A 10,460-nucleotide genomic window follows, 5' to 3' on the forward strand; every position below is an offset into this window, starting at 1 on the left:
ATATTATTTCTAAAAATAACATTTAACAACATAAAATATAAAATACTAATAAAAAAAACGTTTTATAAATATTTTATTCATTCAGTCGGAATCATGTGTATATATTGCGACACCAAACCTAACCATATTGAATTGGGGGAAAACAGCCTATTCTTTCATCCGCGATCTTAAGAAGACGTACTTTTAAAAAGCGCTATGTCCTACAATTACTTTGAAACTTTATCAAAAGAAGCAGCGGAAAGGTATCAGCAAAAAATAAATATTTTAGGTGATTCTACTTTATTTTTACATACTCTGTTTAAATAAAGTAATGCATTAATTGCTATTAAGATATACTTTTTTGCTTTTGCAAATCTAAAAGTTTTCAAAGTGATGATACAACGGCTGGTTGTGATTCATGCAATAACTAGTTTCATCTTAAATGTTTATCTTTGAAATCAGCACCTAAATCTACTGTACAGCGGAGAAAATAGAATTAGCCTCACTTGTATTTTTCGTTCTAATTTAACAAAAATGACAATGAAACAATTATTAAATCTACCTATTTCTTATTATTTTCTACTACAATTGAAAAGTTTATAAATTGGTATATTTAATTAATTACAAGTGGAAAAAAAAATTAAAAGTATTCAATTTGTGGAGAAAATAGAATTACGTTATATACAAGAAAATACAAAAAATATTTTGTTTTACGCTCATTTTAATATTTAATATTGCTTCTTGAATTTTTAATGACTTCAAATATGCGACTTGACATATTTGAGATATTTCATTCCAAGCTTCTCTTATACGAGTTTTCAGCTCCAATGCGGATTCATATTGCTAACCATTTTCATAAACCTTTCTAGAAAGTATTCACTATAGATTTTCAATTGGGTTAAGACCTGGACTGCATGCGGTCCATTGCATTACGTGAATATTTTACTCTCTAAACCAAGCTTTTGTAATCTTTGAGTTTTGGATAGTAGCATTTTCGTCTTAAAAAGTGAAACTTTCACCCATCAATTCTTCGCCATGTTCAAGAAAACTAATTTTTAATAAGTCAATGTAGTCCTGTGAATTCATTTTTGTTGAAATCCATGACAACGGTTGTTTTCCAGCAAAGGAAAAAATCCCCAAACCATAATAGTTCCACCACCAAAGTTACGACTCATTCGAGTTTCTTTTTCTATTTAAAGGTTGCGCCAGTAATATTGATAGCCATCAGGACCATCTAGATTAAACGTTTTTTCATCACTAAAGAAAACTTGATGGCACTCTTCCTGTGAAGACATGTGTTCTTTTGCAAATTGTAATCTAACTTCTTTTTGACGAACAGCAAGTTTTGGTCTTGGTTTACGCCTTTCCGAACTGTGTTTGGATCTTCATGTAAGATTTGTCTCACACAATGAACAGTTACAGGTAAATGTAAATCAACACAAATTTTGAGAAGTAGCCATGTGTGAGTAGCAGCACGACGTACAATAACTCGTTTAGTATTATCAGTTTTACCTTTGCCACCAGCTTCTTGATAAGCTCCATAATTAACGCCAATCTTGAAGTAATTATGAACCACTTTTGTAGATCTTTTATTTTTCTATGTAATTTCCCGATTATATGAGTCTGTATCTTTACATGCTTCGATTACTGCTAATACTTCATTCGTTAAACGCTTACCACGTCCCATTTCAAATTCAGGTATCAAAAACCAAATGTTAAAAACTTTATGAGCCATGATTTCACAGTCTTTGTTTAACTTACAAATAATAATAAATATAAATGCGTATCACTAGATCAAAATATATAAGTAAACAGAAAATAATTTTTGATGAGGCTAGTTCTATTTGCTACCGCAAATATTAAGTATTATACATTTTATGGTTTTATCAAATGTACCGCAATTTAATTATGCGATGTTATAATCTAAAAAGTTGTTGTTTATAAAAATAATTATATAAATGTGAATACGAAAGATGCACCGCACAAATTTGCTAAGAGATTTACAAAATATTGGGTCAGTACATGGTGAGGCTAATTTTATTTTCTCCAATGTATGGTATTGAAGGTGACTGCAAATACCAAAAAAAGTTCCCACATACAAAAAAAGTAATTTATGTATTTTTGATTTTTAAATAGATTTATTAGTTTTTTAAACAATGTATTACATTATGGAATTTTTTTTTAGCCTTTTACACAATAATGGTGTACAGTTGAGAAATCATAAAAAAAATCGGCTTTGTCAGTTAAAGGAATATTTTTTTTTTTTAATAGAATAAATTGCAACGGTTCATATATATTTTATTGTATTTTTGATGATATAATAAACTTATATTTTATTAAAAAAACTGTAAATAAATTATATTTAAGGCAACTTTCAACAAAATCAGAGGTAAAAAGGGCAAGTTTGAAAAAATTCAAAACAATGTTTCTTGATTAATTTTAGTTAAACCTCAAAAACTTTTTGTTTATAGCTTCATTACATTATTTTCATTCATTTCTACTAAAAGAATGAAAAAATAATTAAAATATCAAAAACGGGACATAATACTTAAAAAAATCACAAATTTATACATAAGAAAAAAACAGGTGTTGTGTTACAAAAATAGATAAAACTATTCTTAGTTGATCATTTTAGTACATCTGAAATCTTAATGATTAAGGAACGTACACTAAAAATTTCAGCCAAAAATCTTTTCTTAATCTCGAGATATCATGTTTTGAAGTCCAAAAAAAGAATAAAATTAAAAAGTTATGAAAACAAGGACCAAAATTTTCCGATAAATAGAAATTATTAGCAAAAAAATGAAACTGATCAATAAAAAAAATTAAGTAAGGTAATATTAGTAAGTATTTTATGCAAAATGTATACTTTTTCTGAAAGAATTATAAATTTTGAATCAAATGGCATGCTAATAAAAAATTAGAACTTTTTTTTAAAATTAAATATTTTTTCTATATGAGCCACCTTAAACTAATGCAGTCATAAATAAAATACTAATAGACAGTTAAGTTGTTTTGTCTTTAATATAAAAACCCTTGTTTTTCAAAAAGAAAAAACTCTTTGATGCGGGCATTGATTAGGCATTGACTTTGAAAGTCATAACAATCTTGTATTAGGCTAGGTTGTAGGGTACACGTCCGACACTTTTAGGTGCTTATTAAAAGGGTAATGGGAATTTTTCCTCAAGACATAAGAAACAAGAGGGCGAGAGTGGTTTTTAACATGAACTCTCAATTCCTTGTTTTATGGTGGGTTTTTTTTTAAACGGGACACTAAAATGTTGTTTTTTTATCACTGTCTTGATAATTTTTTTTACTTTTAAGGCCTGATTACACCAAGAGTTTTTTACAAAAAATTGTTATCCCTACAACCCCCGCCCCTCTCTCTCTCTCTTTCTCTTTTTTTTTATCATAAAACCTTATGAAAATAATAATAAACGGGGAAGAAGATAAAACAAATAAGAGGGTATGGAGGGCACTTTCAAAGAGTAGTGAGGTCATAAAACGAACTGAATATTTTAATCTTACTTTATATATAACTAAAGGTAGCTTTAGTTTGGTAGAGCTGATTTTCTAGAAATTTTACCCAATTTTTTTGATTTTTCAACGGAAATCTGAATTCCTTTACTTTTCTCTAAACCGACAAACACCTTGCATTTTTTCCTTTAAACGTGTACGTTTTTGACACCGTAATAAATTACTCTCAATTAAAAAGCTCCCATTTTTAAATTTATAACTTACTTACAACAGTTCCTAGTAATCTTTTAAAGAAAATCAAAGAAAATTACCGGCAATGCTGGAATTACATTGGGGTTACTCATTAAATATGTGAGCATGTATGGGGATAAGGGTTACCCAAGAGCGTACTGGTGTGTACAGCAAACAGTGGTGTTCAAGATGGCAAGTGCGTACGCTGTTTGACTATCTCTTATAAATGTTTTCGAAACCTGTTCTTTTTCTAACAAAAAGCAAAATTATTTTTATTCCCTCTCCTTTATATATATATATATATATATATATATATATATATATATATATATATATATATAATATATATATATATATATATATATATATAAATATTATATATATATATATATATATATATATATATATATATATATATATATATATATATATATATATATATGTATATATATGAATATATATATGAACATATAAATATATATATATATATATATATATATATATATATATATATATATATATATATATATATATATATATATATATATATCAGGAGCGATTCCAGGCTGTAGCAAGTGTAGCAATTGCTACAGTCATTTTTTTTATCTCTTTCTTTTGTTTTTTTTTACATAATTTTTTTTTCATGTAAAAAAGAAAAATAGTTTAAATAAAGTATGGAGGTTACAAGTAATCAAAATGCAGTGCTTCAAAAATGACTATGTTACGAAAATATTTCATTCGGAAAAAATGAAATGCTTCACTAAAAACCCATGTTTTTAAAAGGATTTGTCTCATGCCCATAAATTTTTGAAAGAATGTCAAACATTTCGAAGCGTATCGACTTAAATTGAACTGGGAGTTAAATGACATGGCAAATCGTCTATATATATATATATATATATATATATATATATATATATATATATATATATATATATATATATATATATATATATATATATATATATATATATATATATATATACATATATATTGAAACAGCATATTAGAAAAGACTAAGTATTTTTTGTTACTAATAATAAAACCATTGATCACTTATAAAAAATTATCTATGCCAAGTAATACTTTTAATATGATTTGTATGAAAATTGCCGTATAAAAAAGAACTAAGATAAAAAGTATGTTTTGTCGTAAATAATACTTTCCCCAAAGTTTGTCAGAGCAGCGCATACGGTTTCTATATTGGCAAAGTACCTTGAAAAATTATGTAGCGATTTTTTAATAGTCCAATAACTCTTTCAATACGCATTGTAACCGATGATATATTACGAGATTTTTCTACATCTGAAGCAGAAAGTTGAGCTTTACCTTTCGTAAAAGATGGGTTTATCAATAAAGAGCAGCTTGCAGCAGCAAAATTATCTTGCAATGTAAAACCTCTATCTGCTAAAACTTGATCACCTGGCATATGGTACTTGTTAGATGCAAATTCTGATTCACGTACAATTTGATTATCTGAAGCTCTACTTCCGTAGCACTTTGAAATAAAATTGATGGCTCAAGAGGTCTACATGATAAAATACATTTTATTGTGCAATGTTTTTTATGTTGGCTAAAAAATTTTGCTCTTGCCATAAGGGATGATGGCGATTCCACAAAAACCTTAAAACAATCAATAATTGACGTTAATCTTGGAAATTTGTTCTTGAAAACTGGAGGAGTTATGTTAAAAATATGATTCCTATCTTGCATTTTTATTAAATGCTTTAATTTAATATACATTATATCAATCCATTTCCAAAAATTATCTAATGCAGTAGTTTTTTTTTAACCAAACATAAACGATAACATATCAATTTTAATGTTGTGTCTTAACTTCACTAGGCAGAATACTATTTGATCTGCTGAATCCAATATTTTAAGCATATTTTCATCAGTTTCTTTGCACAGGAAACACAGCAGCTTGTCTAATACTGGTAGACTAAAACCTGTAACTATAGTGCATTTATCAGGTTGCAATCGAATTTTATTTAAAGCGTGTACACGAAATAAATGTGAAAGTAGAAAAAGCAACAAAAAAAATGTACTCCTCAATTTTTATTTCGAACCAAGTAATAATTTTAATACAATAATATATGATCAAACATTAAAAAAAAAAATTATTCCGGTGGGGATTTAATAAAATTTCGAGCTTTTGCTTGCGCACAGAATTAGAATCAAAACTATTTGATGCTTTTTTAAATGATATTTTAATATCTTTAATGTTTCTGCAAAGCCTTTTTTTGTTTTTTTCATTTTTCTTTTAATAATAGCCCAGTACTTTTCAATAACTCTCAATTCTGGGCAGTTTAGAGGATTTTCTGCTTTAAGCACAAATTTCACATTATTCTTTTTATACCATTCCATAGCTAGTTTACAATAATGAATTGAAGCTAAATCAGGCCAGAACACAGGTCTGTTATTGTGTGACTTAATGAGCGGTAAAAGGCGTTTTTGTAAACATTCTTTAACATATATTTGACCAGAAAGTGTGGACTGAGAAATAAGGTGCTGATTTTTTGCCACAACTGCAAATAGCTTGCCAAAGCTTTTTTAGCGAATTTGTCATGTTATGTGTATTTAAATTTCTTATCTGCTTTTCCTCTATATTTGGCAATATAATAAACAGCACCAGGAATTTGTTGATGATCGTACTTGATATAAGTTTCATCGTCTATAATAATATAGAAATTTTTAGAAATAAAATTGTCGTAAAACTTTCTGCCGCGGGTTCTTGCACTTTCTTGTTAAGTTTCAGAACGGTTGGGCACTTTTTGTGCTTTGAAAGAATAAAAACAATGTTTGTTTCTAACTTTTGCAACAAAACTATGAGAAAATCCATATATTTTTGCGCGTTTCCTTAGTAAAAGGCTCGGGTTATTCTTAAAACTGTTAACCAGTTTTCTAACTAGTTTTATATCTTAAAAACCTTTCTTTCTTTCACCACCAGATTTGCGTTTGATCAATTTTGTTTGAGAAAAACGTTGAATAACATGACTAACGGTGTATGGATGTATTTGCAACAATTTTGCTATCGAATTGTAGCTACTATTAGGATTTTGTAAATATTTGTGCATAATTTTTTTCTTATGTCTTCTTCTTTTGTCATTTATAAAACTAATTTCAAGTTTAATCCAAAAGCAAACATATTTTTTTGAAACCACAACACGTTGTAAACAAAATACAAAACAATTAAAAAGATTTTAATACAACCATTAAAAAAAAAATGACGTGCTTATTCTTTCACATTTATTTCGTGTACACACTTTGTTCCCAGATTGCAATTATCAAATTTTAAGGACATAAAATTTGACATGAATAAATCCCTTTCTAGGCAAAGATTATTTATTTCACTGTAGAGTTTTTGTCTCTCAGATGTAGTTACAGGATTTACGCCATCAATATCTGCATACAAATTGAAAAGACTTTCAGTGGAATTTTTCCTCAACTGACAATCGGTGTCAATAAGCACATTTGTTTCTAAAAAATAGAAAAAAAAAGTATTAGTATTTACTTTTTACAAATATTTTATATAAAAGACTAAGGGTGGAATGCAAGAAACGAACTTTTTCAAGTTTGCTTCTTGCATTCCACCCTAAGATATAATTGAAGCTAAGATAAATACTTATTCCTCATTGAAATCTTCAGTACATAAAGGAATAGGAAATTTTGAAAAAAAAAACAAACAAAAAAACATTGTATTTATAAGGAATCATATCCAAAATGAAAAAAGGTTTCAGAAATCAAAAAAAAACCAGCTGATCCATAATCTATCATTTTTTGAACTTTTTGCATGTTTCTTACAGGGGTGACTAGGTGAAGGTGATTTGTTTTATGCATATTGGATGTGTTTAGCCTTCACAAACAATTTAATGTCAAAATTAATTTTGGCCAAAATTTGACATGAGGTGTTTCTTAAAAGATGATTCATATATATTAAAAAAAAAATCAATACCTTGTCAAAAAACATCACTAGAGCATCATAATAAATTATTTTCATTAGGTGTAGAAAACCAATATTCCAAAAGGAAAAATCAAACCTTTTTAAATATATAAGTACATGTATATAGATTTGAATATAATAATCAATCCCTGTTTAAAACCTTTACTAAAACATTGTTCTAAAAGATTTTAATTGCATTTAGGAATAATAAGTTCTGAAAAATATTAACAAAAAGTGTTTAAAAATGAGTTTTACAATTGTGCAAAACAAAAAGCATAAAAAATTATTTGAAAAAAATTTACAACTTAAAAATGATCTATAACCTTTAGATTGAAAAAAATTTCATTATTTATTGGAAAATAAATTCTTGAGAATAACTTTTTATTAATTTACAATAAACATTAACAATCCAAAATACAAAAATTAGCTAATTTTTAATTTAATAGTAATTGTATGCTAGGGTGCAGTGAATTTTAGTTTTTTTTACAATCCATTTAGCCTGGGTGTGCAAAAGTTGTCTATTCATTTCAGAAATATTCTTGAAAAATATCAATGCTCTAGGAAATCATCTTGAGGTGCCCCAAGACCTTTAAAACTTTAATGGGTCCCTAATATTATATAAAAAAAAGTTTTTCAAAAGTCATGTTGGGTCTCAAAAGAAGCAAAATTTTATAAAAATTTCAAAAAATAACAATTATTTTATAAAAAAATTATTATTTAAGATTTTTTTGAAATTATTATCAAAAAAATTAACTTTTTTCATTTTTTCTGCAATAAACTATAAAATAACAATTTTTTTTTTTAAATAATTGTTTTTTTATAAAATATTTGTTATTTTTGAAATTTTTATAAAATTTTGCTTCTTTTGATACCTAACATGACATACTTTTGAAAAACTATTTTTTATATAATATTAGGGACCCATTAAAATTTTAAAGGTCTTGGGGCACCTCAAGTCAATTTTCTAGAGCATTGATATTTTTCCAGAGTATTTCTGAAATGAATAGACAACTTTTGCACATCCAGGCTAAATTAATTGTAAAAAAAACTAAAATTCACTGCACCCTATTGTATGCTCTATTCATATCTATTCTAAAACTATTGCTAAACCATTGTTTTATAGTAACTCTAGATAGAGAAAAACTAAAATATATACATCTGAATACAATAATCAATACCTTCTCTAAGACTTTTGCTAGACCATTGTTTTAAAAGATTTTCATTACATGTAGAATTACTTAAATTTTTGCTGAACATTGTTCTAATTGTTCTTTATTTGATGCAGTAGGACAAAATTCTATATAAAAAAGTTAATGTTTTTAAATAATCATTATTGCTTATCATGTTTTTTTTTAAACATAAGACTTGAAGTCAAAATTAAAATCAAAATATTGTTTCTTTAAAATTAAAAACAATACCTTGTTTCTCAAAACTCTTTCTAGAATATTGTTCTAAAAAACTTTCTGTGTATGCAGAATCACTGATTTCTGAAAAATTGAATAAAATATTTTCAGAGTATTTTTTTATTCATTTACATTACAGGTTTTTTTTTTCCATCTATATTACAGGTACATTGTTATTCATTTAGAATATCAATAAAATTAACTAATTTACTTCATTATTAAATATTAATGACCTTTACTACATAAGCTCTTTTTTTCAATTACAAAACCAACTTCTTCTCTGTTAGATTTATCTGCTTCCTACATGCACTATTATTTGCAGCACAATTTATTTATTTATTTAATATATATATATTGAGCTCATTTAAATGCTATTTAAAATAAAAATAAAAATCACAATAAAGAGAGTTCCGCGAAACTACTATTTACAAACATCCCTTTTCTTTTATGCAACTTCGATTCATTCGGTAATTTATTGTATAATTTGATACCGTGGACTTAGTCCACTTGTCCGCTTTTCTTGTTTTGAATTTTTAAGTGATTGCTGCATTTCTTGTGCAATAATTAAGCATTTCACTGTTTATTTTACAAAATTCTTTGAAGGCATTCATTTTCTGTAATTGAATTGTATTGTGTATAAATGTCAATACTTTCACTTGAATATTTTCTTTTACAGATAGGCAGTCTAATCGAACCAACATGTCTTTACTATGTGTGAACCAGTCACATTTCAAGATCGTTCTCATAGCTCATATTGCATTTAGCCACTTTCTTCGAAGTACTTCATCTTGAGGAAGACGATAAAACTTAAGTTCATGATTTTTTTAATATTGTTAGTGCAACCAACGACACAACAACTTTTTGGCATTTTAAAAAAAGGTACTCAACAAACTGGATTTTTTTAGTTTGTTTTCCCCCAAATAAAGCTGGTTAATTTTAATAAAAAACTTCTTATTACAGTGTGACGTCACGCCGACTGGATGGATAAGAATTTTTTGAACGAGTTATAAATATTTTATATATAAAATATATAAATTATAAAAACGAGAACGTAGATAACCCTTGACATATTTAATAAATAATAATCTTTAAGATTTATTATTTAGATGTATTTAGATTTATTATTTAGATGTATGACGTGCTTGTTGAGGTGTTTTCTTGGTTTGCAAACCAAGATGTTGAGGTGTTTTCTTGGTTTGCAAACCAAGATGACAAGCTTGTTGAGGTGTTTTCTTGGTTTGAAAACCAAGCTACATCATGTTAACAATAAACATAATAATTTAGCATCAATTTGATGCCATCAAGTCAAATTTGGTTTGAAACTGTATTAATAATAATTAGCCTCACTAATAGAGTACTCTATTGAAGCCTAATACTACTAATAGAACTTCAATAGAGTAGAGAGGCTTCAAATTGAATTCTCTCTA

The 10,460-nt window shown here is 26.8% G+C and overlaps 1 long non-coding RNA gene across 1 annotated transcript; it reads right to left on the reverse strand.

Annotated features, from left to right (window-relative positions):
* Window positions 1-4,757: 4,757 nt before the first annotated feature.
* Window positions 4,758-9,967, reverse strand: LOC136090201 (uncharacterized). Its single transcript, XR_010643250.1, has 4 exons — window positions 9,267-9,967; window positions 9,049-9,117; window positions 8,809-8,927; window positions 4,758-7,167 (listed from the first exon to the last, which is right to left on the reverse strand). It is a non-coding gene; the product is annotated as an uncharacterized LOC136090201 (long non-coding RNA).
* Window positions 9,968-10,460: the final 493 nt, after the last annotated feature.

This window comes from Hydra vulgaris, chromosome 13 (assembly GCF_038396675.1).
Source record: "Hydra vulgaris chromosome 13, alternate assembly HydraT2T_AEP".
NCBI classification, from domain to species: domain Eukaryota; kingdom Metazoa; phylum Cnidaria; class Hydrozoa; order Anthoathecata; family Hydridae; genus Hydra; species Hydra vulgaris.